Source organism: Anopheles moucheti, chromosome 3, assembly GCF_943734755.1.
Source record: "Anopheles moucheti chromosome 3, idAnoMoucSN_F20_07, whole genome shotgun sequence".
NCBI lineage: Eukaryota > Metazoa > Arthropoda > Insecta > Diptera > Culicidae > Anopheles > Anopheles moucheti.
In genome coordinates, this window is record NC_069141.1 from 77,000,671 (window position 1) to 77,021,293 (window position 20,623).

Consider the following 20,623-nt stretch of genomic DNA (forward strand, 5'->3'; position numbering starts at 1 on the left):
CAGGTCAAACTTTGAAGGGTCTAGGACGCGAAATAATGAAGTTACAGGCGTTTAAAGGAAAAAAAAATTTTGTAAAAATTTTGACCCTAAAAGCTTGAAAAAAGTCCGAAAATTGTATGGTTTTCTATTGAAATCAGGTCAAACTTTGAAGGGTCTAGGACGCGAAATAAAGAAGTTACAGGCGTTTAAAGAAAAAAAAAAAATTTGTTAAAAATTTTGACCCTGAAAACTTGAAAAAAGTCCGAAAATTGTATGGTTTTCTATTGAAATCAGGTCAAAGTTTGAAGGGTCTAGGACGCGAAATAAAGAAGTTACAGGCGTTTAAAGAAAAAAAAAAATTTTGTAAAAATTTTGACCCTAAAAACTTGAAAAAAGTCCGAAAATTGTATGGTTTTCTATTGAAATCAGGTCAAACTTTGAAGGGTCTAGGACGCGAAATAAAGAAGTTACAGGCGTTTAAAGAAAAAAAATTTTTGTAAAAATTTTGACCCTGAAAACTTGAAAAAAGTCCGAAAATTGTATGGTTTTCTATTGAAATCAGGTCAAACTTTGAAGGGTCTAGGACGCGAAATAAAGAAGTTACAGGCGTTTAAAGAAAAAAAAAATTTGTAAAAATTTTGACCCTAAAAACTTGAAAAAAGTCCAAAAATTGTATGGTTTTTTATTGAAATCAGGTCAAACTTTGAAGGGTCTAGGACGCGAAATAAAGAAGTTACAGGCGTTTAAAGAAAAAAAAATTTTTGTAAAAATTTTGACCCTAAAAACTTGAAAAAAGTCCGAAAATTGTATGGTTTTCTATTGAAATCAGGTCAAACTTTGAAGGGTCTAGGACGCGAAATAAAGAAGTTACAGGCGTTTAAAGAAAAAAAAAAATTTGTAAAAATTTTGACCCTAAAAACTTGAAAAAAGTCCGAAAATTGTATGGTTTTCTATTGAAATCAGGTCAAACTTTGAAGGGTCTAGGACGCGAAATAAAGAAGTTACAGGCGTTTAAAGAAAAAAAAATTTTTGGAAAAATTTTGACCCTAAAAACTTGAAAAAAGTCCGAAAATTGTATGGTTTTCTATTGAAATCAGGTCAAACTTTGAAGGGTCTAGGACGCGAAATAAAGAAGTTACAGGCGTTTAAAGAAAAAAAAAATTTTTGTAAAAATTTTGACCCTGAAAACTTGAAAAAAGTCCGAAAATTGTATGGTTTTTTATTGAAATCAGGTCAAAGTTTGAAGGGTCTAGGACGCGAAATAAAGAAGTTACAGGCGTTTAAAGAAAAAAAAAAATTTTGTAAAAATTTTGACCCTAAAAACTTGAAAAAAGTCCGAAAATTGTATGGTTTTCTATTGAAATCAGGTCAAACTTTGAAGGGTCTAGGACGCGAAATAAAGAAGTTACAGGCGTTTAAAGAAAAAAAAAAATTTGTTAAAAATTTTGACCCTGAAAACTTGAAAAAAGTCCGAAAATTGTATGGTTTTCTATTGAAATCAGGTCAAAGTTTGAAGGGTCTAGGACGCGAAATAAAGAAGTTACAGGCGTTTAAAGAAAAAAAAAAATTTTGTAAAAATTTTGACCCTAAAAGCTTGAAAAAAGTCCGAAAATTGTATGGTTTTCTATTGAAATCAGGTCAAACTTTGAAGGGTCTAGGACGCGAAATAAAGAAGTTACAGGCGTTTAAAGAAAAAAAATTTTGTAAAAATTTTGAACCTAAAAACTTGAAAAAAGTCCGAAAATTGTATGGTTTTCTATTGAAATCAGGTCAAACTTTGAAGGGTCTAGGACGCGAAATAAAGAAGTTACAGGCGTTGAAAGAAAAAAAAAATTTTTGTAAAAATTTTGACCCTAAAAACTTGAAAAAAGTCCGAAAATTGTATGGTTTTCTATTGAAATCAGGTCAAACTTTGAAGGGTCTAGGACGCGAAATAAAGAAGTTACAGGCGTTTAAAGAAAAAAAAAATTTTGTAAAAATTTTGACCCTGAAAACTTGAAAAAAGTCCGAAAATTGTATGGTTTTCTATTGAAATCAGGTCAAACTTTGAAGGGTCTAGGACGCGAAATAAAGAAGTTACAGGCGTTTAAAGAAAAGAAAAAATTTTTGTAAAAATTTTGACCCTAAAAACTTGAAAAAAGTCCGAAAATTGTATGGTTTTCTATTGAAATCAGGTCAAACTTTGAAGGGTCTAGGACGCGAAATAAAGAAGTTACAGGCGTTTAAAGAAAAAAAAAAATTTGTAAAAATTTTGACCCCAAAAACTTGAAAAAAGTCCGAAAATTGTATGGTTTTCTATTGAAATCAGGTCAAACTTTGAAGGGTCTAGGACGCGAAATAAAGAAGTTACAGGCGTTTAAAAAAAAAAAAAAATTTTGTAAAAATTTTGACTCTAAAAACTTGAAAAAAGTCCGAAAATTGTATGGTTTTCTATTGAAATCAGGTCAAACTTTGAAGGGTCTAGGACGCGAAATAAAGAAGTTACAGGCGTTTAAAGAAAAAAAAAAATTTTGTAAAAATTTTGACCCTAAAAACTTGAAAACAGTCCGAAAATTGTATGGTTTTCTATTGAAATCAGGTCAAACTTTGAAGGGTCTAGGACGCGAAATAAAGAAGTTACAGGCGTTTAAAGAAAAAAAAAAATTTTGTAAAAATTTTGACTCTAAAAACTTGAAAAAAGTCCGAAAATTGTTTGGTTTTCTTTTGAAATCAGGTCAAACTTTGAAGGGTCTAGGACGCGAAATAAAGAAGTTACAGGCGTTTAAAGAAAAAACAAATTTTTGTAAAAATTTTGACCCTAAAAACTTGAAAAAAGTCCGAAAATTGTATGGTTTTCTATTGAAATCAGGTCAAACTTTGAAGGGTCTAGGACGCGATATAAAGAAGTTACAGGCGTTTAAAGAAAAAAAAAATTTTGACCCTGAAAACTTGAAAAAAGTCCGAAAATTGTATGGTTTTCTATTGAAATCAGGTCAAACTTTGAAGGGTCTAGGACGCGAAATAAAGAAGTTACAGGCGTTTAAAGAAAAAAAATTTTTGTAAAAATTTTGACCCTGAAAACTTGAAAAAAGTCCGAAAAGTCGCGTCCTAGACCCTTCAAAGTTTGACCTGATTTCAATAGAAAACCATACAATTTTCGGACTTTTTTCAAGTTTTTAGGGTCAAAATTTTTACAAAAAATTTTTTTTCTTTAAACGCCTGTAACTTCTTTATTTCGCGTCCTAGACCCTTCAAAGTTTGACCTGATTTCAATAGAAAACCATACAATTTTCGGACTTTTTTCAAGTTTTTAGGGTCAAAATTTTTACAAAATTTTTTTTTTCTTTAAACGCCTGTAACTTCTTTATTTCGCGTCCTAGACCCTTCAAAGTTTGACCTGATTTCAATAGAAAACCATACAATTTTCGGACTTTTTTCAAGTTTTTAGGGTCAAAATTTTTACAAAAATATTTTTTTTCTTTAAACGCCTGTAACTTCTTTATTTCGCGTCCTAGACCCTTCAAAGTTTGACCTGATTTCAATAGAAAACCATACAATTTTCGGACTTTTTTCAAGTTTTTAGGGTCAAAATTTTTACAAAAAATTTTTTTTTCTTTAAACGCCTGTAACTTCTTTATTTCGCGTCCTAGACCCTTCAAACTTTGACCTGATTTCAATAGAAAACCATACAATTTTCGGACTTTTTTCAAGTTTTTAGGGTCAAAATTTTTACAAAAATTTTTTTTTCTTTAAACGCCTGTAATTTCTTTATTTCGCGTCCTAGACCCTTCAAAGTTTGACCTGATTTCAATAGAAAACCATACAATTTTCGGACTTTTTTCAAGTTTTTAGGGTCAAAATTTTTACAAAATTTTTTTTTTTCTTTAAACGCCTGTAACTTCTTTATTTCGCGTCCTAGACCCTTCAAAGTTTGACCTGATTTCAATAGAAAACCATACAATTTTCGGACTTTTTTCAAGTTTTTAGGGTCAAAATTTTTACAAAAATTTTTTTTTTCTTTAAACGCCTGTAACTTCTTTATTTCGCGTCCTAGACCCTTCAAAGTTTGACCTGATTTCAATAGAAAACCATACAATTTTCGGACTTTTTTCAAGTTTTTAGGGTCAAAATTTTTACAAAATTTTTTTTTTCTTTAAACGCCTGTAACTTCTTTATTTCGCGTCCTAGACCCTTCAAACTTTGACCTGATTTCAATAGAAAACCATACAATTTTCGGACTTTTTTCAAGTTTTTAGGGTCAAAATTTTTACAAAAATATTTTTTTTCTTTAAACGCCTGTAACTTCTTTATTTCGCGTCCTAGACCCTTCAAACTTTGACCTGATTTCAATAGAAAACCATACAATTTTCGGACTTTTTTCATGTTTTTAGGGTCAAAATTTTTACAAAATTTTTTTTTTCTTTAAACGCCTGTAACTTCTTTATTTCGCGTCCTAGACCCTTCAAAGTTTGACCTGATTTCAATAGAAAACCATACAATTTTCGGACTTTTTTCAAGTTTTTAGGGTCAAAATTTTTACAAAAATTTTTTTTTCTTTAAACGCCTGTAACTTCTTTATTTCGCGTCCTAGACCCTTCAAAGTTTGACCTGATTTCAATAGAAAACCATACAATTTTCGGACTTTTTTCAAGTTTTTAGGGTCAAAATTTTTACAAATTTTTTTTTTTCTTTAAACGCCTGTAACTTCTTTATTTCGCGTCCTAGACCCTTCAAAATTTGACCTGATTTCAATAGAAAACCATACAATTTTCGGACTTTTTTCAAGTTTCTAGGGTCAAAATTTTTACAAAAATTTTTTTTTCTTTAAACGCCTGTAACTTCTTTATTTCGCGTCCTAGACCCTTCAAACTTTGACCTGATTTCAATAGAAAACCATACAATTTTCGGACTTTTTTCATGTGTTTAGGGTCAAAATTTTTACAAAATTTTTTTTTCTTTAAACGCCTGTAACTTCTTTATTTCGCGTCCTAGACCCTTCAAAGTTTGACCTGATTTCAATAGAAAACCATACAATTTTCGGACTTTTTTCAAGTTTTTAGGGTCAAAATTTTTACAAAATTTTTTTTTTTCTTTAAACGCCTGTAACTTCTTTATTTCGCGTCCTAGACCCTTCAAAGTTTGACCTGATTTCAATAGAAAACCATACAATTTTCGGACTTTTTTCAAGTTTTTAGGGTCAAAATTTTTACAAAAATTTTTTTTTCTTTAAACGCCTGTAATTTCTTTATTTCGCGTCCTAGACCCTTCAAACTTTGACCTGATTTCAATAGAAAACCATACAATTTTCGGACTTTTTTCATGTGTTTAGGGTCAAAATTTTTACAAATTTTTTTTTTCTTTAAACGCCTGTAAATTCTTTATTTCGCATCCTAGACCCTTCAAAGTTTGACCTGATTTCAATAGAAAACCATACAATTTTCGGACTTTTTTCAAGTTTTTAGGGTCAAAATTTTTACAAAATTTTTTTTTTCTTTAAACGCCTGTAACTTCTTTATTTCGCGTCCTAGACCCTTCAAAGTTTGACCTGATTTCAATAGAAAACCATACAATTTTCGGACTTTTTTCAAGTTTTTAGGGTCAAAATTTTTACAAAAATATTTTTTTTCTTTAAACGCCTGTAACTTCTTTATTTCGCGTCCTAGACCCTTCAAAGTTTGACCTGATTTCAATAGAAAACCATACAATTTTCGGACTTTTTTCAAGTTTTTAGGGTCAAAATTTTTACAAAATTTTTTTTTTCTTTAAACGCCTGTAACTTCTTTATTTCGCGTCCTAGACCCTTCAAAGTTTGACCTGATTTCAATAGAAAACCATACAATTTTCGGACTTTTTTCAAGTTTTTAGGGTCAAAATTTTTACAAAAATATTTTTTTTCTTTAAACGCCTGTAACTTCTTTATTTCGCGTCCTAGACCCTTCAAAGTTTGACCTGTTTTCAATAGAAAACCATACAATTTTCGGACTTTTTTCAAGTTTTTAGGGTCAAAATTTTTACAAAAATATTTTTTTTCTTTAAACGCCTGTAACTTCTTTATTTCGCGTCCTAGACCCTTCAAAGTTTGACCTGATTTCAATAGAAAACCATACAATTTTCGGACTTTTTCAAGTGTTTAGGGTCAAAATTTTTACAAAATTTTTTTTTTCTTTAAACGCCTGTAACTTCTTTATTTCGCGTCCTAGACCCTTCAAAGTTTGACCTGATTTCAATAGAAAACCATACAATTTTCGGACTTTTTTCAAGTTTTTAGGGTCAAAATTTTTACAAAGATATTTTTTTTCTTTAAACGCCTGTAACTTCTTTATTTCGCGTCCTAGACCCTTCAAACTTTGACCTGATTTCAATAGAAAACCATACAATTTTCGGATTTTTTCAAGTTTTTAGGGTCAATTTTTTTACAAAAAATTTTTTTTTCTTTAAACGCCTGTAACTTCTTTATTTCGCGTCCTAGACCCTTCAAAGTTTGACCTGATTTCAATAGAAAACCATACAATTTTCGGACTTTTTTCAAGTTTTTAGGGTCAAAATTTTTACAAAAATTTTTTTTTCTTTAAACGCCTGTAACTTCTTTATTTCGCGTCCTAGACCCTTCAAACTTTGACCTGATTTCAATAGAAAACCATACAATTTTCGGACTTTTTTCAAGTTTTTAGGGTCAAAATTTTTACAAAAATTTTTTTTTTCTTTAAACGCCTGTAACTTCTTTATTTCGCGTCCTAGACCCTTCAAACTTTGACCTGATTTCAATAGAAAACCATACAATTTTCGGGCTTTTTTCAAGTTTTTAGGGTCAAAATTTTTACAAAAATATTTTTTTTCTTTAAACCCTGACCTTGACCTGATTTCAATAGAAAACCATACAATTTTCGGACTTTTTTCAAGTTTTTAGGGTCAAAATTTTTACAAAAATTTTTTTTTCTTTAAACGCCTGTAACTTCTTTATTTCGCGTCCTAGACCCTTCAAAGTTTGACCTGATTTCAATAGAAAACCATACAATTTTCGGACTTTTTTCAAGTTTTTAGGGTCAAAATTTTTACAAAAATATTTTTTTTCTTTAAACGCCTGTAACTTCTTTATTTCGCGTCCTAGACCCTTCAAAGTTTGACCTGATTTCAATAGAAAACCATACAATTTTCGAACTTTTTTCAAGTTTTTAGGGTCAAAATTTTTACAAAAATATTTTTTTTCTTTAAACGCCTGTAACTTCTTTATTTCGCGTCCTAGACCCTTCAAAGTTTGACCTGATTTCAATAGAAAACCATACAATTTTCGGACTTTTTTCAAGTTTTTAGGGTCAAAATTTTTACAAATTTTTTTTTTCTTTAAACGCCTGTAACTTCTTTATTTCGCGTCCTAGACCCTTCAAAGTTTGACCTGATTTCAATAGAAAACCATACAATTTTCGGACTTTTTTCAAGTTTTTAGGGTCAAAATTTTTACAAAATTTTTTTTTTCTTTAAACGCCTGTAACTTCTTTATTTCGCGTCCTAGACCCTTCAAAGTTTGACCTGATTTCAATAGAAAACCATACAATTTTCGGACTTTTTTCAAGTTTTTAGGGTCAAAATTTTTACAAAAATTTTTTTTTCTTTAAACGCCTGTAACTTCTTTATTTCGCGTCCTAGACCCTTCAAAGTTTGACCTGATTTCAATAGAAAACCATACAATTTTCGGACTTTTTTCAAGTTTTTAGGGTCAAAATTTTTACAAAAATATTTTTTTTCTTTAAACGCCTGTAACTTCTTTATTTCGCGTCCTAGACCCTTCAAACTTTGACCTGATTTCAATAGAAAACCATACAATTTTCGGACTTTTTTCATGTTTTTAGGGTCAAAATTTTTACAAAATTTTTTTTTTCTTTAAACGCCTGTAACTTCTTTATTTCGCGTCCTAGACCCTTCAAAGTTTGACCTGATTTCAATAGAAAACCATACAATTTTCGGACTTTTTTCAAGTTTTTAGGGTCAAAATTTTTACAAAAATTTTTTTTTCTTTAAACGCCTGTAACTTCTTTATTTCGCGTCCTAGACCCTTCAAAGTTTGACCTGATTTCAATAGAAAACCATACAATTTTCGGACTTTTTCAAGTGTTTAGGGTCAAAATTTTTACAAAATTTTTTTTTTCTTTAAACGCCTGTAACTTCTTTATTTCGCGTCCTAGACCCTTCAAAGTTTGACCTGATTTCAATAGAAAACCATACAATTTTCGGACTTTTTTCAAGTTTTTAGGGTCAAAATTTTTACAAAATTTTTTTTTTTCTTTAAACGCCTGTAACTTCTTTATTTCGCGTCCTAGACCCTTCAAAGTTTGACCTGATTTCAATAGAAAACCATACAATTTTCGGATTTTTTCAAGTTTTTAGGGTCAATTTTTTTACAAAAAATTTTTTTTTCTTTAAACGCCTGTAACTTCTTTATTTCGCGTCCTAGACCCTTCAAAGTTTGACCTGATTTCAATAGAAAACCATACAATTTTCGGACTTTTTTCAAGTTTTTAGGGTCAAAATTTTTACAAAAATTTTTTTTTCTTTAAACGCCTGTAACTTCTTTATTTCGCGTCCTAGACCCTTCAAACTTTGACCTGATTTCAATAGAAAACCATACAATTTTCGGACTTTTTTCAAGTTTTTAGGGTCAAAATTTTTACAAAAATTTTTTTTTTCTTTAAACGCCTGTAACTTCTTTATTTCGCGTCCTAGACCCTTCAAACTTTGACCTGATTTCAATAGAAAACCATACAATTTTCGGGCTTTTTTCAAGTTTTTAGGGTCAAAATTTTTACAAAAATATTTTTTTTCTTTAAACCCTGACCTTGACCTGATTTCAATAGAAAACCATACAATTTTCGGACTTTTTTCAAGTTTTTAGGGTCAAAATTTTTACAAAATTTTTTTTTTCTTTAAACGCCTGTAACTTCTTTATTTCGCGTCCTAGACCCTTCAAAGTTTGACCTGATTTCAATAGAAAACCATACAATTTTCGGACTTTTTTCAAGTTTTTAGGGTCAAAATTTTTACAAAAATATTTTTTTTCTTTAAACGCCTGTAACTTCTTTATTTCGCGTCCTAGACCCTTCAAAGTTTGACCTGATTTCAATAGAAAACCATACAATTTTCGAACTTTTTTCAAGTTTTTAGGGTCAAAATTTTTACAAAAATATTTTTTTTCTTTAAACGCCTGTAACTTCTTTATTTCGCGTCCTAGACCCTTCAAAGTTTGACCTGATTTCAATAGAAAACCATACAATTTTCGGACTTTTTTCAAGTTTTTAGGGTCAAAATTTTTACAAATTTTTTTTTTCTTTAAACGCCTGTAACTTCTTTATTTCGCGTCCTAGACCCTTCAAAGTTTGACCTGATTTCAATAGAAAACCATACAATTTTCGGACTTTTTTCAAGTTTTTAGGGTCAAAATTTTTACAAAATTTTTTTTTTCTTTAAACGCCTGTAACTTCTTTATTTCGCGTCCTAGACCCTTCAAAGTTTGACCTGATTTCAATAGAAAACCATACAATTTTCGGACTTTTTTCAAGTTTTTAGGGTCAAAATTTTTACAAAAATTTTTTTTTCTTTAAACGCCTGTAACTTCTTTATTTCGCGTCCTAGACCCTTCAAAGTTTGACCTGATTTCAATAGAAAACCATACAATTTTCGGACTTTTTTCAAGTTTTTAGGGTCAAAATTTTTACAAAAATATTTTTTTTCTTTAAACGCCTGTAACTTCTTTATTTCGCGTCCTAGACCCTTCAAACTTTGACCTGATTTCAATAGAAAACCATACAATTTTCGGACTTTTTTCAAGTTTTTAGGGTCAAAATTTTTACAAAATTTTTTTTTTCTTTAAACGCCTGTAACTTCTTTATTTCGCGTCCTAGACCCTTCAAAATTTGACCTGATTTCAATAGAAAACCATACAATTTTCGGACTTTTTTCAAGTTTTTAGGGTCAAAATTTTTACAAAATTTTTTTTTTCTTTAAAGGCCTGTAACTTCTTTATTTCGCGTCCTAGACCCTTCAAACTTTGACCTGATTTCAATAGAAAACCATACAATTTTCGGACTTTTTTCAAGTTTTTAGGGTCAAAATTTTTACAAAAATTTTTTTTTTCTTTAAACGCCTGTAACTTCTTTATTTCGCGTCCTAGACCCTTCAAAGTTTGACCTGATTTCAATAGAAAACCATACAATTTTCGGACTTTTTTCAAGTTTTTAGGGTCAAAATTTTTACAAAAATTTTTTTTTCTTTAAACGCCTGTAACTTCTTTATTTCGCGTCCTAGACCCTTCAAAGTTTGACCTGATTTCAATAGAAAACCATACAATTTTCGGACTTTTTTCAAGTTTTTAGGGTCAAAATTTTTACAAAAATATTTTTTTTCTTTAAACGCCTGTAACTTCTTTATTTCGCGTCCTAGACCCTTCAAACTTTGACCTGATTTCAATAGAAAACCATACAATTTTCGGACTTTTTTCAAGTTTCTAGGGTCAAAATTTTTACAAAAATATTTTTTTTCTTTAAACGCCTGTAACTTCTTTATTTCGCGTCCTAGACCCTTCAAACTTTGACCTGATTTCAATAGAAAACCATACAATTTTCGGACTTTTTTCATGTTTTTAGGGTCAAAATTTTTACAAAAATTTTTTTTTCTTTAAACGCCTGTAACTTCTTTATTTCGCGTCCTAGACCCTTCAAAGTTTGACCTGATTTCAATAGAAAACCATACAATTTTCGGACTTTTTTCAAGTTTTTAGGGTCAAAATTTTTACAAAATTTTTTTTTTTCTTTAAACGCCTGTAACTTCTTTATTTCGCGTCCTAGACCCTTCAAAGTTTGACCTGATTTCAATAGAAAACCATACAATTTTCGGACTTTTTTCAAGTTTTTAGGGTCAAAATTTTTACAAAAATATTTTTTTTCTTTAAACGCCTGTAACTTCTTTATTTCGCGTCCTAGACCCTTCAAACTTTGACCTGATTTCAATAGAAAACCATACAATTTTCGGACTTTTTTCATGTTTTTAGGGTCAAAATTTTTACAAAATTTTTTTTTTCTTTAAACGCCTGTAACTTCTTTATTTCGCGTCCTAGACCCTTCAAAGTTTGACCTGATTTCAATAGAAAACCATACAATTTTCGGACTTTTTTCAAGTTTTTAGGGTCAAAATTTTTACAAAAATTTTTTTTTCTTTAAACGCCTGTAACTTCTTTATTTCGCGTCCTAGACCCTTCAAAGTTTGACCTGATTTCAATAGAAAACCATACAATTTTCGGACTTTTTTCAAGTTTTTAGGGTCAAAATTTTTACAAAAATTTTTTTTTCTTTAAACGCCTGTAACTTCTTTATTTCGCGTCCTAGACCCTTCAAACTTTGACCTGATTTCAATAGAAAACCATACAATTTTCGGACTTTTTTCAAGTTTTTAGGGTCAAAATTTAAAAAAAAATTTTTTTTTCTTTAAACGCCTGTAACTTCTTTATTTCGCGTCCTAGACCCTTCAAAATTTGACCTGATTTCAATTGAAAACCATACAATTTTCGGACTTTTTTCAAGTTTTTAGGGTCAAAATTTTTACAAAAATTTTTTTTTCTTTAAACGCCTGTAACTTCTTTATTTCGCGTCCTAGACCCTTCAAAGTTTGACCTGATTTCAATAGAAAACCATACAATTTTCGGACTTTTTTCAAGTTTTTAGGGTCAAAATTTTTACAAAAATATTTTTTTCCTTTAAACGCCTGTAACTTCTTTATTTCGCGTCCTAGACCCTTCAAAGTTTGACCTGATTTCAATAGAAAACCATACAATTTTCGGACTTTTTTCAAGTTTTTAGGGTCAAAATTTTTACAAAAATTTTTTTTTCTTTAAACGCCTGTAACTTCTTTATTTCGCGTCCTAGACCCTTCAAAGTTTGACCTGATTTCAATAGAAAACCATACAATTTTCGGACTTTTTTCAAGTTTTTAGGGTCAAAATTTTTACAAAAATATTTTTTTTCTTTAAACGCCTGTAACTTCTTTATTTCGCGTCCTAGACCCTTCAAAGTTTGACCTGATTTCAATAGAAAACCATACAATTTTCGGACTTTTTTCAAGTTTTTAGGGTCAAAATTTTTACAAAATTTTTTTTTTCTTTAAACGCCTGTAACTTCTTTATTTCGCGTCCTAGACCCTTCAAAGTTTGACCTGATTTCAATAGAAAACCATACAATTTTCGGACTTTTTTCAAGTTTTTAGGGTCAAAATTTTTACAAAAATATTTTTTTTCTTTAAACGCCTGTAACTTCTTTATTTCGCGTCCTAGACCCTTCAAAGTTTGACCTGATTTCAATAGAAAACCATACAATTTTCGGACTTTTTTCAAGTTTTTAGGGTCAAACTTTTTACAAAAATTTTTTTTTTCTTTAAACGCCTGTAACTTCTTTATTTCGCGTCCTAGACCCTTCAAACTTTGACCTGATTTCAATAGAAAACCATACAATTTTCGGACTTTTTTCAAGTTTTTAGGGTCAAAATTTTTTAAATTTTTTTTTTTCTTTAAACGCCTGTAACTTCTTTATTTCGCGTCCTAGACCCTTCAAAGTTTGACCTGATTTCAATAGAAAACCATACAATTTTCGGACTTTTTTCAAGTTTTTAGGGTCAAAATTTTTACAAAAATATTTTTTTTCTTTAAACGCCTGTAACTTCTTTATTTCGCGTCCTAGACCCTTCAAACTTTGACCTGATTTCAATAGAAAACCATACAATTTTCGGACTTTTTTCAAGTTTCTAGGGTCAAAATTTTTACAAAAATATTTTTTTTCTTTAAACGCCTGTAACTTCTTTATTTCGCGTCCTAGACCCTTCAAAGTTTGACCTGATTTCAATAGAAAACCATACAATTTTCGGACTTTTTTCAAGTTTTTAGGGTCAAAATTTTTACAAAAATATTTTTTTTCTTTAAACGCCTGTAACTTCTTTATTTCGCGTCCTAGACCCTTCAAACTTTGACCTGATTTCAATAGAAAACCATACAATTTTCGGACTTTTTTCAAGTTTCTAGGGTCAAAATTTTTACAAAAATATTTTTTTTCTTTAAACGCCTGTAACTTCTTTATTTCGCGTCCTAGACCCTTCAAACTTTGACCTGATTTCAATAGAAAACCATACAATTTTCGGACTTTTTTCATGTTTTTAGGGTCAAAATTTTTACAAAAATTTTTTTTTCTTTAAACGCCTGTAACTTCTTTATTTCGCGTCCTAGACCCTTCAAAGTTTGACCTGATTTCAATAGAAAACCATACAATTTTCGGACTTTTTTCAAGTTTTTAGGGTCAAAATTTTTACAAAATTTTTTTTTTCTTTAAACGCCTGTAACTTCTTTATTTCGCGTCCTAGACCCTTCAAAGTTTGACCTGATTTCAATAGAAAACCATACAATTTTCGGACTTTTTTCAAGTTTTTAGGGTCAAAATTTTTACAAAAATATTTTTTTTCTTTAAACGCCTGTAACTTCTTTATTTCGCGTCCTAGACCCTTCAAACTTTGACCTGATTTCAATAGAAAACCATACAATTTTCGGACTTTTTTCATGTTTTTAGGGTCAAAATTTTTACAAAATTTTTTTTTTCTTTAAACGCCTGTAACTTCTTTATTTCGCGTCCTAGACCCTTCAAAGTTTGACCTGATTTCAATAGAAAACCATACAATTTTCGGACTTTTTTCAAGTTTTTAGGGTCAAAATTTTTACAAAAATTTTTTTTTCTTTAAACGCCTGTAACTTCTTTATTTCGCGTCCTAGACCCTTCAAAGTTTGACCTGATTTCAATAGAAAACCATACAATTTTCGGACTTTTTTCAAGTTTTTAGGGTCAAAATTTTTACAAAAATTTTTTTTTCTTTAAACGCCTGTAACTTCTTTATTTCGCGTCCTAGACCCTTCAAAGTTTGACCTGATTTCAATAGAAAACCATACAATTTTCGGACTTTTTTCAAGTTTTTAGGGTCAAAATTTAAAAAAAAATTTTTTTTTTCTTTAAACGCCTGTAACTTCTTTATTTCGCGTCCTAGACCCTTCAAAATTTGACCTGATTTCAATTGAAAACCATACAATTTTCGGACTTTTTTCAAGTTTTTAGGGTCAAAATTTTTACAAAAATTTTTTTTTCTTTAAACGCCTGTAACTTCTTTATTTCGCGTCCTAGACCCTTCAAAGTTTGACCTGATTTCAATAGAAAACCATACAATTTTCGGACTTTTTTCAAGTTTTTAGGGTCAAAATTTTTACAAAATTTTTTTTTTCTTTAAACGCCTGTAACTTCTTTATTTCGCGTCCTAGACCCTTCAAACTTTGACCTGATTTCAATAGAAAACCATACAATTTTCGGACTTTTTTCAAGTTTTTAGGGTCAAAATTTTTACAAAAATATTTTTTTTCTTTAAACGCCTGTAACTTCTTTATTTCGCGTCCTAGACCCTTCAAAGTTTGACCTGATTTCAATAGAAAACCATACAATTTTCGGACTTTTTTCAAGTTTTTAGGGTCAAAATTTTTACAAAATTTTTTTTTTCTTTAAACGCCTGTAACTTCTTTATTTCGCGTCCTAGACCCTTCAAAGTTTGACCTGATTTCAATAGAAAACCATACAATTTTCGAACTTTTTTCAAGTTTTTAGGGTCAAAATTTTTACAAAAATTTTTTTTTTCTTTAAACGCCTGTAACTTCTTTATTTCGCGTCCTAGACCCTTCAAAGTTTGACCTGATTTCAATAGAAAACCATACAATTTTCGGACTTTTTTCAAGTTTTTAGGGTCAAACTTTTTACAAAAATTTTTTTTTTCTTTAAACGCCTGTAACTTCTTTATTTCGCGTCCTAGACCCTTCAAACTTTGACCTGATTTCAATAGAAAACCATACAATTTTCGGACTTTTTTCAAGTTTTTAGGGTCAAAATTTTTTAAATTTTTTTTTTTTCTTTAAACGCCTGTAACTTCTTTATTTCGCGTCCTAGACCCTTCAAACTTTGACCTGATTTCAATAGAAAACCATACAATTTTCGGACTTTTTTCAAGTTTTTAGGGTCAAAATTTTTACAAAAATTTTTTTTTTCTTTAAACGCCTGTAACTTCTTTATTTCGCGTCCTAGACCCTTCAAAGTTTGACCTGATTTCAATAGAAAACCATACAATTTTCGGACTTTTTTCAAGTTTTTAGGGTCAAAATTTTTACAAAAATATTTTTTTTCTTTAAACGCCTGTAACTTCTTTATTTCGCGTCCTAGACCCTTCAAAGTTTGACCTGATTTCAATAGAAAACCATACAATTTTCGGACTTTTTTCAAGTTTTTAGGGTCAAAATTTTTACAAAAATATTTTTTTTCTTTAAACGCCTGTAACTTCTTTATTTCGCGTCCTAGACCCTTCAAACTTTGACCTGATTTCAATAGAAAACCATACAATTTTCGGACTTTTTTCAAGTTTTTAGGGTCAAAATTTTTACAAAAATATTTTTTTTCTTTAAACGCCTGTAACTTCTTTATTTCGCGTCCTAGACCCTTCAAACTTTGACCTGATTTCAATAGAAAACCATACAATTTTCGGACTTTTTTCAAGTTTTTAGGGTCAAAATTTTTACAAATTTTTTTTTTTCTTTAAACGCCTGTAACTTCTTTATTTCGCGTCCTAGACCCTTCAAAGTTTGACCTGATTTCAATAGAAAACCATACAATTTTCGGACTTTTTTCAAGTTTTTAGGGTCAAAATTTTTACAAAAATTTTTTTTTCTTTAAACGCCTGTAACTTCTTTATTTCGCGTCCTAGACCCTTCAAACTTTGACCTGATTTCAATAGAAAACCATACAATTTTCGGACTTTTTTCAAGTTTTTAGGGTCAAAATTTTTACAAAATTCTTTTTTTTCTTTAAACGCCTGTAACTTCTTTATTTCGCGTCCTAGACCCTTCAAACTTTGACCTGATTTCAATAGAAAACCATACAATTTTCGGACTTTTTTCAAGTTTTTAGGGTCAAAATTTTTACAAAAATATTTTTTTTCTTTAAACGCCTGTAACTTCTTTATTTCGCGTCCTAGACCCTTGAAAGTTTGACCTGATTTCAATAGAAAACCATACAATTTTCGGACTTTTTTCAAGTTTTTAGGGTCAAAATTTTTACAAATTTTTTTTTTTCTTTAAACGCCTGTAACTTCTTTATTTCGCGTCCTAGACCCTTCAAAGTTTGACCTGATTTCAATAGAAAACCATACAATTTTCGGACTTTTTTCAAGTTTTTAGGGTCAAAATTTTTACAAAAATTTTTTTTTTCTTTAAACGCCTGTAACTTCTTTATTTCGCGTCCTAGACCCTTCAAAGTTTGACCTGATTTCAATAGAAAACCATACAATTTTCGGACTTTTTTCAAGTTTTTAGGGTCAAAATTTTTACAAAATTTTTTTTTTTCTTTAAACGCCTGTAACTTCTTTATTTCGCGTCCTAGACCCTTCAAAGTTTGACCTGATTTCAATAGAAAACCATAAAATTTTCGGACTTTTTTCAAGTTTTTAGGGTCAAAATTTTTACAAAAATATTTTTTTTCTTTAAACGCCTGTAACTTCTTTATTTCGCGTCCTAGACCCTTCAAACTTTGACCTGATTTCAATAGAAAACCATACAATTTTCGGACTTTTTTCAAGTTTTTAGGGTCAAAATTTTTACAAAAATTTTTTTTTCTTTAAACGCCTGTAACTTCTTTATTTCGCGTCCTAGACCCTTCAAAGTTTGACCTGATTTCAATAGAAAACCATACAATTTTCGGACTTTTTTCAAGTTTTTAGGGTCAAAATTTTTACAAAAATTTTTTTTTCTTTAAACGCCTGTAACTTCTTTATTTCGCGTCCTAGACCCTTCAAAGTTTGACCTGATTTCAATAGAAAACCATACAATTTTCGGACTTTTTTCAAGTTTTTAGGGTCAAAATTTTTACAAAATTTTTTTTTTCTTTAAACGCCTGTAACTTCTTTATTTCGCGTCCTAGACCCTTCAAAGTTTGACCTGATTTCAATAGAAAACCATACAATTTTCGGACTTTTTTCAAGTTTTTAGAGTCAAAATTTTTACAAAAATATTTTTTTTCTTTAAACGCCTGTAACTTCTTTATTTCGCGTCCTAGACCCTTCAAAGTTTGACCTGATTTCAATAGAAAACCATACAATTTTCGGACTTTTTTCAAGTTTTTAGGGTCAAAATTTTTACAAAAATTTTTTTTTCTTTAAACGCCTGTAACTTCTTTATTTCGCGTCCTAGACCCTTCAAAGTTTGACCTGATTTCAATAGAAAACCATACAATTTTCGGACTTTTTTCAAGTTTTTAGGGTCAAAATTTTTACAAAAATTTTATTTTCTTTAAACGCCTGTAACTTCTTTATTTCGCGTCCTAGACCCTTCAAAGTTTGACCTGATTTCAATAGAAAACCATAAAATTTTCGGACTTTTTTCAAGTTTTTAGGGTCAAAATTTTTACAAAAATATTTTTTTTCTTTAAACGCCTGTAACTTCTTTATTTCGCGTCCTAGACCCTTCAAACTTTGACCTGATTTCAATAGAAAACCATACAATTTTCGGACTTTTTTCAAGTTTTTAGGGTCAAAATTTTTACAAAAATTTTTTTTTCTTTAAACGCCTGTAACTTCTTTATTTCGCGTCCTAGACCCTTCAAACTTTGACCTGATTTCAATAGAAAACCATACAATTTTCGGACTTTTTTCAAGTTTTTAGGGTCAAAATTTTTACAAAAATTTTATTTTCTTTAAACGCCTGTAACTTCTTTATTTCGCGTCCTAGACCCTTCAAAGTTTGACCTGATTTCAATAGAAAACCATAAAATTTTCGGACTTTTTTCAAGTTTTTAGGGTCAAAATTTTTACAAAAATATTTTTTTTCTTTAAACGCCTGTAACTTCTTTATTTCGCGTCCTAGACCCTTCAAACTTTGACCTGATTTCAATAGAAAACCATACAATTTTCGGACTTTTTTCATGTTTTTAGGGTCAAAATTTTTACAAAAATTTTTTTTTCTTTAAACGCCTGTAACTTCTTTATTTCGCGTCCTAGACCCTTCAAAGTTTGACCTGATTTCAATAGAAAACCATACAATTTTCGGACTTTTTTCATGTTTTTAGGGTCAAAATTTTTACAAATTTTTTTTTTCCTTTAAACGCCTGTAACTTCTTTATTTCGCGTCCTAGACCCTTCAAACTTTGACCTGATTTCAATAGAAAACCATGCAATTTTCGGACTTTTTTCAAGTTTTTAGGGTCAAAATTTTTACAAAAATTTTTTTTTCTTGAAACGCCTGTAACTTCTTTATTTCGCGTCCTAGACCCTTCAAAGTTTGACCTGATTTCAATAGAAAACCATACAATTTTCGGACTTTTTTCAAGTTTTTAGGGTCAAGGTTTTTTAAAAATGCTCTTTTCTTTAAACGCCTGTAACTTCTTTATTTCGTGTCCTAGACCCTTCAAACTTTGACCTGATTTCAATAGAAAACCATACAATTTTCGGACTTTTTTCAAGTTTTTAGGGTCAAAATTTTTACAAAATTTTTTTTTTCTTTAAACGCCTGTAACTTCTTTATTTCGCGTCCTAGACCCTTCAAAGTTTGACCTGATTTCAATAGAAAACCATACAAATTTCGGACTTTTTTCATGTTTTTAGGGTCAAAATTTTTACAAAAATTTTTTTTTTCTTTAAACGCCTGTAACTTCTTTATTTCGCGTCCTAGACCCTTCAAAGTTTGACCTGATTTCAATAGAAAACCATACAATTTTCGGACTTTTTTCAAGTTTTTAGGGTCAAAATTTTTACAAAAATTTTTTTTTCTTTAAACGCCTGTAACTTCTTTATTTCGCGTCCTAGACCCTTCAAAGTTTGACCTGATTTCAATAGAAAACCATACAATTTTCGGACTTTTTTCAAGTTTTCAGGGTCAAAATTTTTACAAAATTTTTTTTTTTCTTTAAATGCCTGTAACTTCTTTATTTCGCGTCCTAGACCCTTCAAAATTTGACCTGATTTCAATAGAAAACCATACAATTTTCGGACTTTTTTCAAGTTTTTAGGGTCAAAATTTTTACAAAAATTTTTTTTTCTTTAAACGCCTGTAACTTCTTTATTTCGCGTCCTAGACCCTTCAAAGTTTGACCTGATTTCAATAGAAAACCATACAATTTTCGGACTTTTTTCAAGTTTTTAGGGTCAAAATTTTTACAAAAATTTTTTTTTTCTTTAAACGCCTGTAACTTCTTTATTTCGCGTCCTAGACCCTTCAAAGTTTGACCTGATTTCAATAGAAAACCATACAATTTTCGGACTTTTTTCAAGTTTTTAGGGTCAAAATTTTTACAAAAATTTTTTTTTTCTTTAAACGCCTGTAACTTCTTTATTTCGCGTCCTAGACCCTTCAATAGAAAACCATACAATTTTCGGACATTTTTCAAGTTTTTAGGGTCAAAATTTTTACAAAAATTTTTTTTTTCTTTAAACGCCTGTAACTTCTTTATTTCGCGTCCTAGACCCTTCAAAGTTTGACCTGATTTCAATAGAAAACCATACAATTTTCGGACTTTTTTCAAGTTTTTAGGGTCAAAATTTTTACAAAAATATTTTTTTTCTTTAAACGCCTGTAACTTCTTTATTTCGCGTCCTAGACCCTTCAAACTTTGACCTGATTTCAATAGAAAACCATACAATTTTCGGACTTTTTTCAAGTTTTTAGGGTCAAAATTTTTACAAAATTTTTTTTTTCTTTAAACGCCTGTAACTTCTTTATTTCGCGTCCTAGACCCTTCAAAGTTTGACCTGATTTCAATAGAAAACCATACAATTTTCGGACTTTTTTCAAGTTTTTAGGGTCAAAATTTTTACAAAAATTTTTTTTTTCTTTAAACGCCTGTAACTTTTTTATTTCGCGTCCTAGACCCTTCAAAGTTTGACCTGATTTCAATAGAAAACCATACAATTTTCGGACTTTTTTCAAGTTTTTAGGGTCAAAATTTTTACAAAAATATTTTTTTTCTTTAAACGCCTGTAACTTCTTTATTTCGCGTCCTAGACCCTTCAAACTTTGACCTGATTTCAATAGAAAACCATACAATTTTCGGACTTTTTTCAAGTTTTTAGGGTCAAAATTTTTACAAAAATTTTTTTTTTCTTTAAACGCCTGTAACTTCTTTATTTCGCGTCCTAGACCCTTCAAAGTTTGACCTGATTTCAATAGAAAACCATACAATTTTCGGACTTTTTTCAAGTTTTTAGGGTCAAAATTTTTACAAAAATATTTTTTTTCTTTAAACGCCTGTAACTTCTTTATTACGCGTCCTAGACCCTTCAAACTTTGACCTGATTTCAATAGAAAACCATACAATTTTCGGACTTTTTTCAAGTTTTTAGGGTCAAAATTTTTACAAATTTTTTTTTTCTTTAAACGCCTGTAACTTCTTTATTTCGCGTCCTAGACCCTTCAAACTTTGACCTCATTTCAATAGAAAACCATACAATTTTCGGACTTTTTTCAAGTTTTTAGGGTCAAAATTTTTACAAAAATTTTTTTTTTCTTTAAACGCCTGTAACTTCTTTATTTCGCGTCCTAGACCCTTCAAACTTTGACCTGATTTCAATAGAA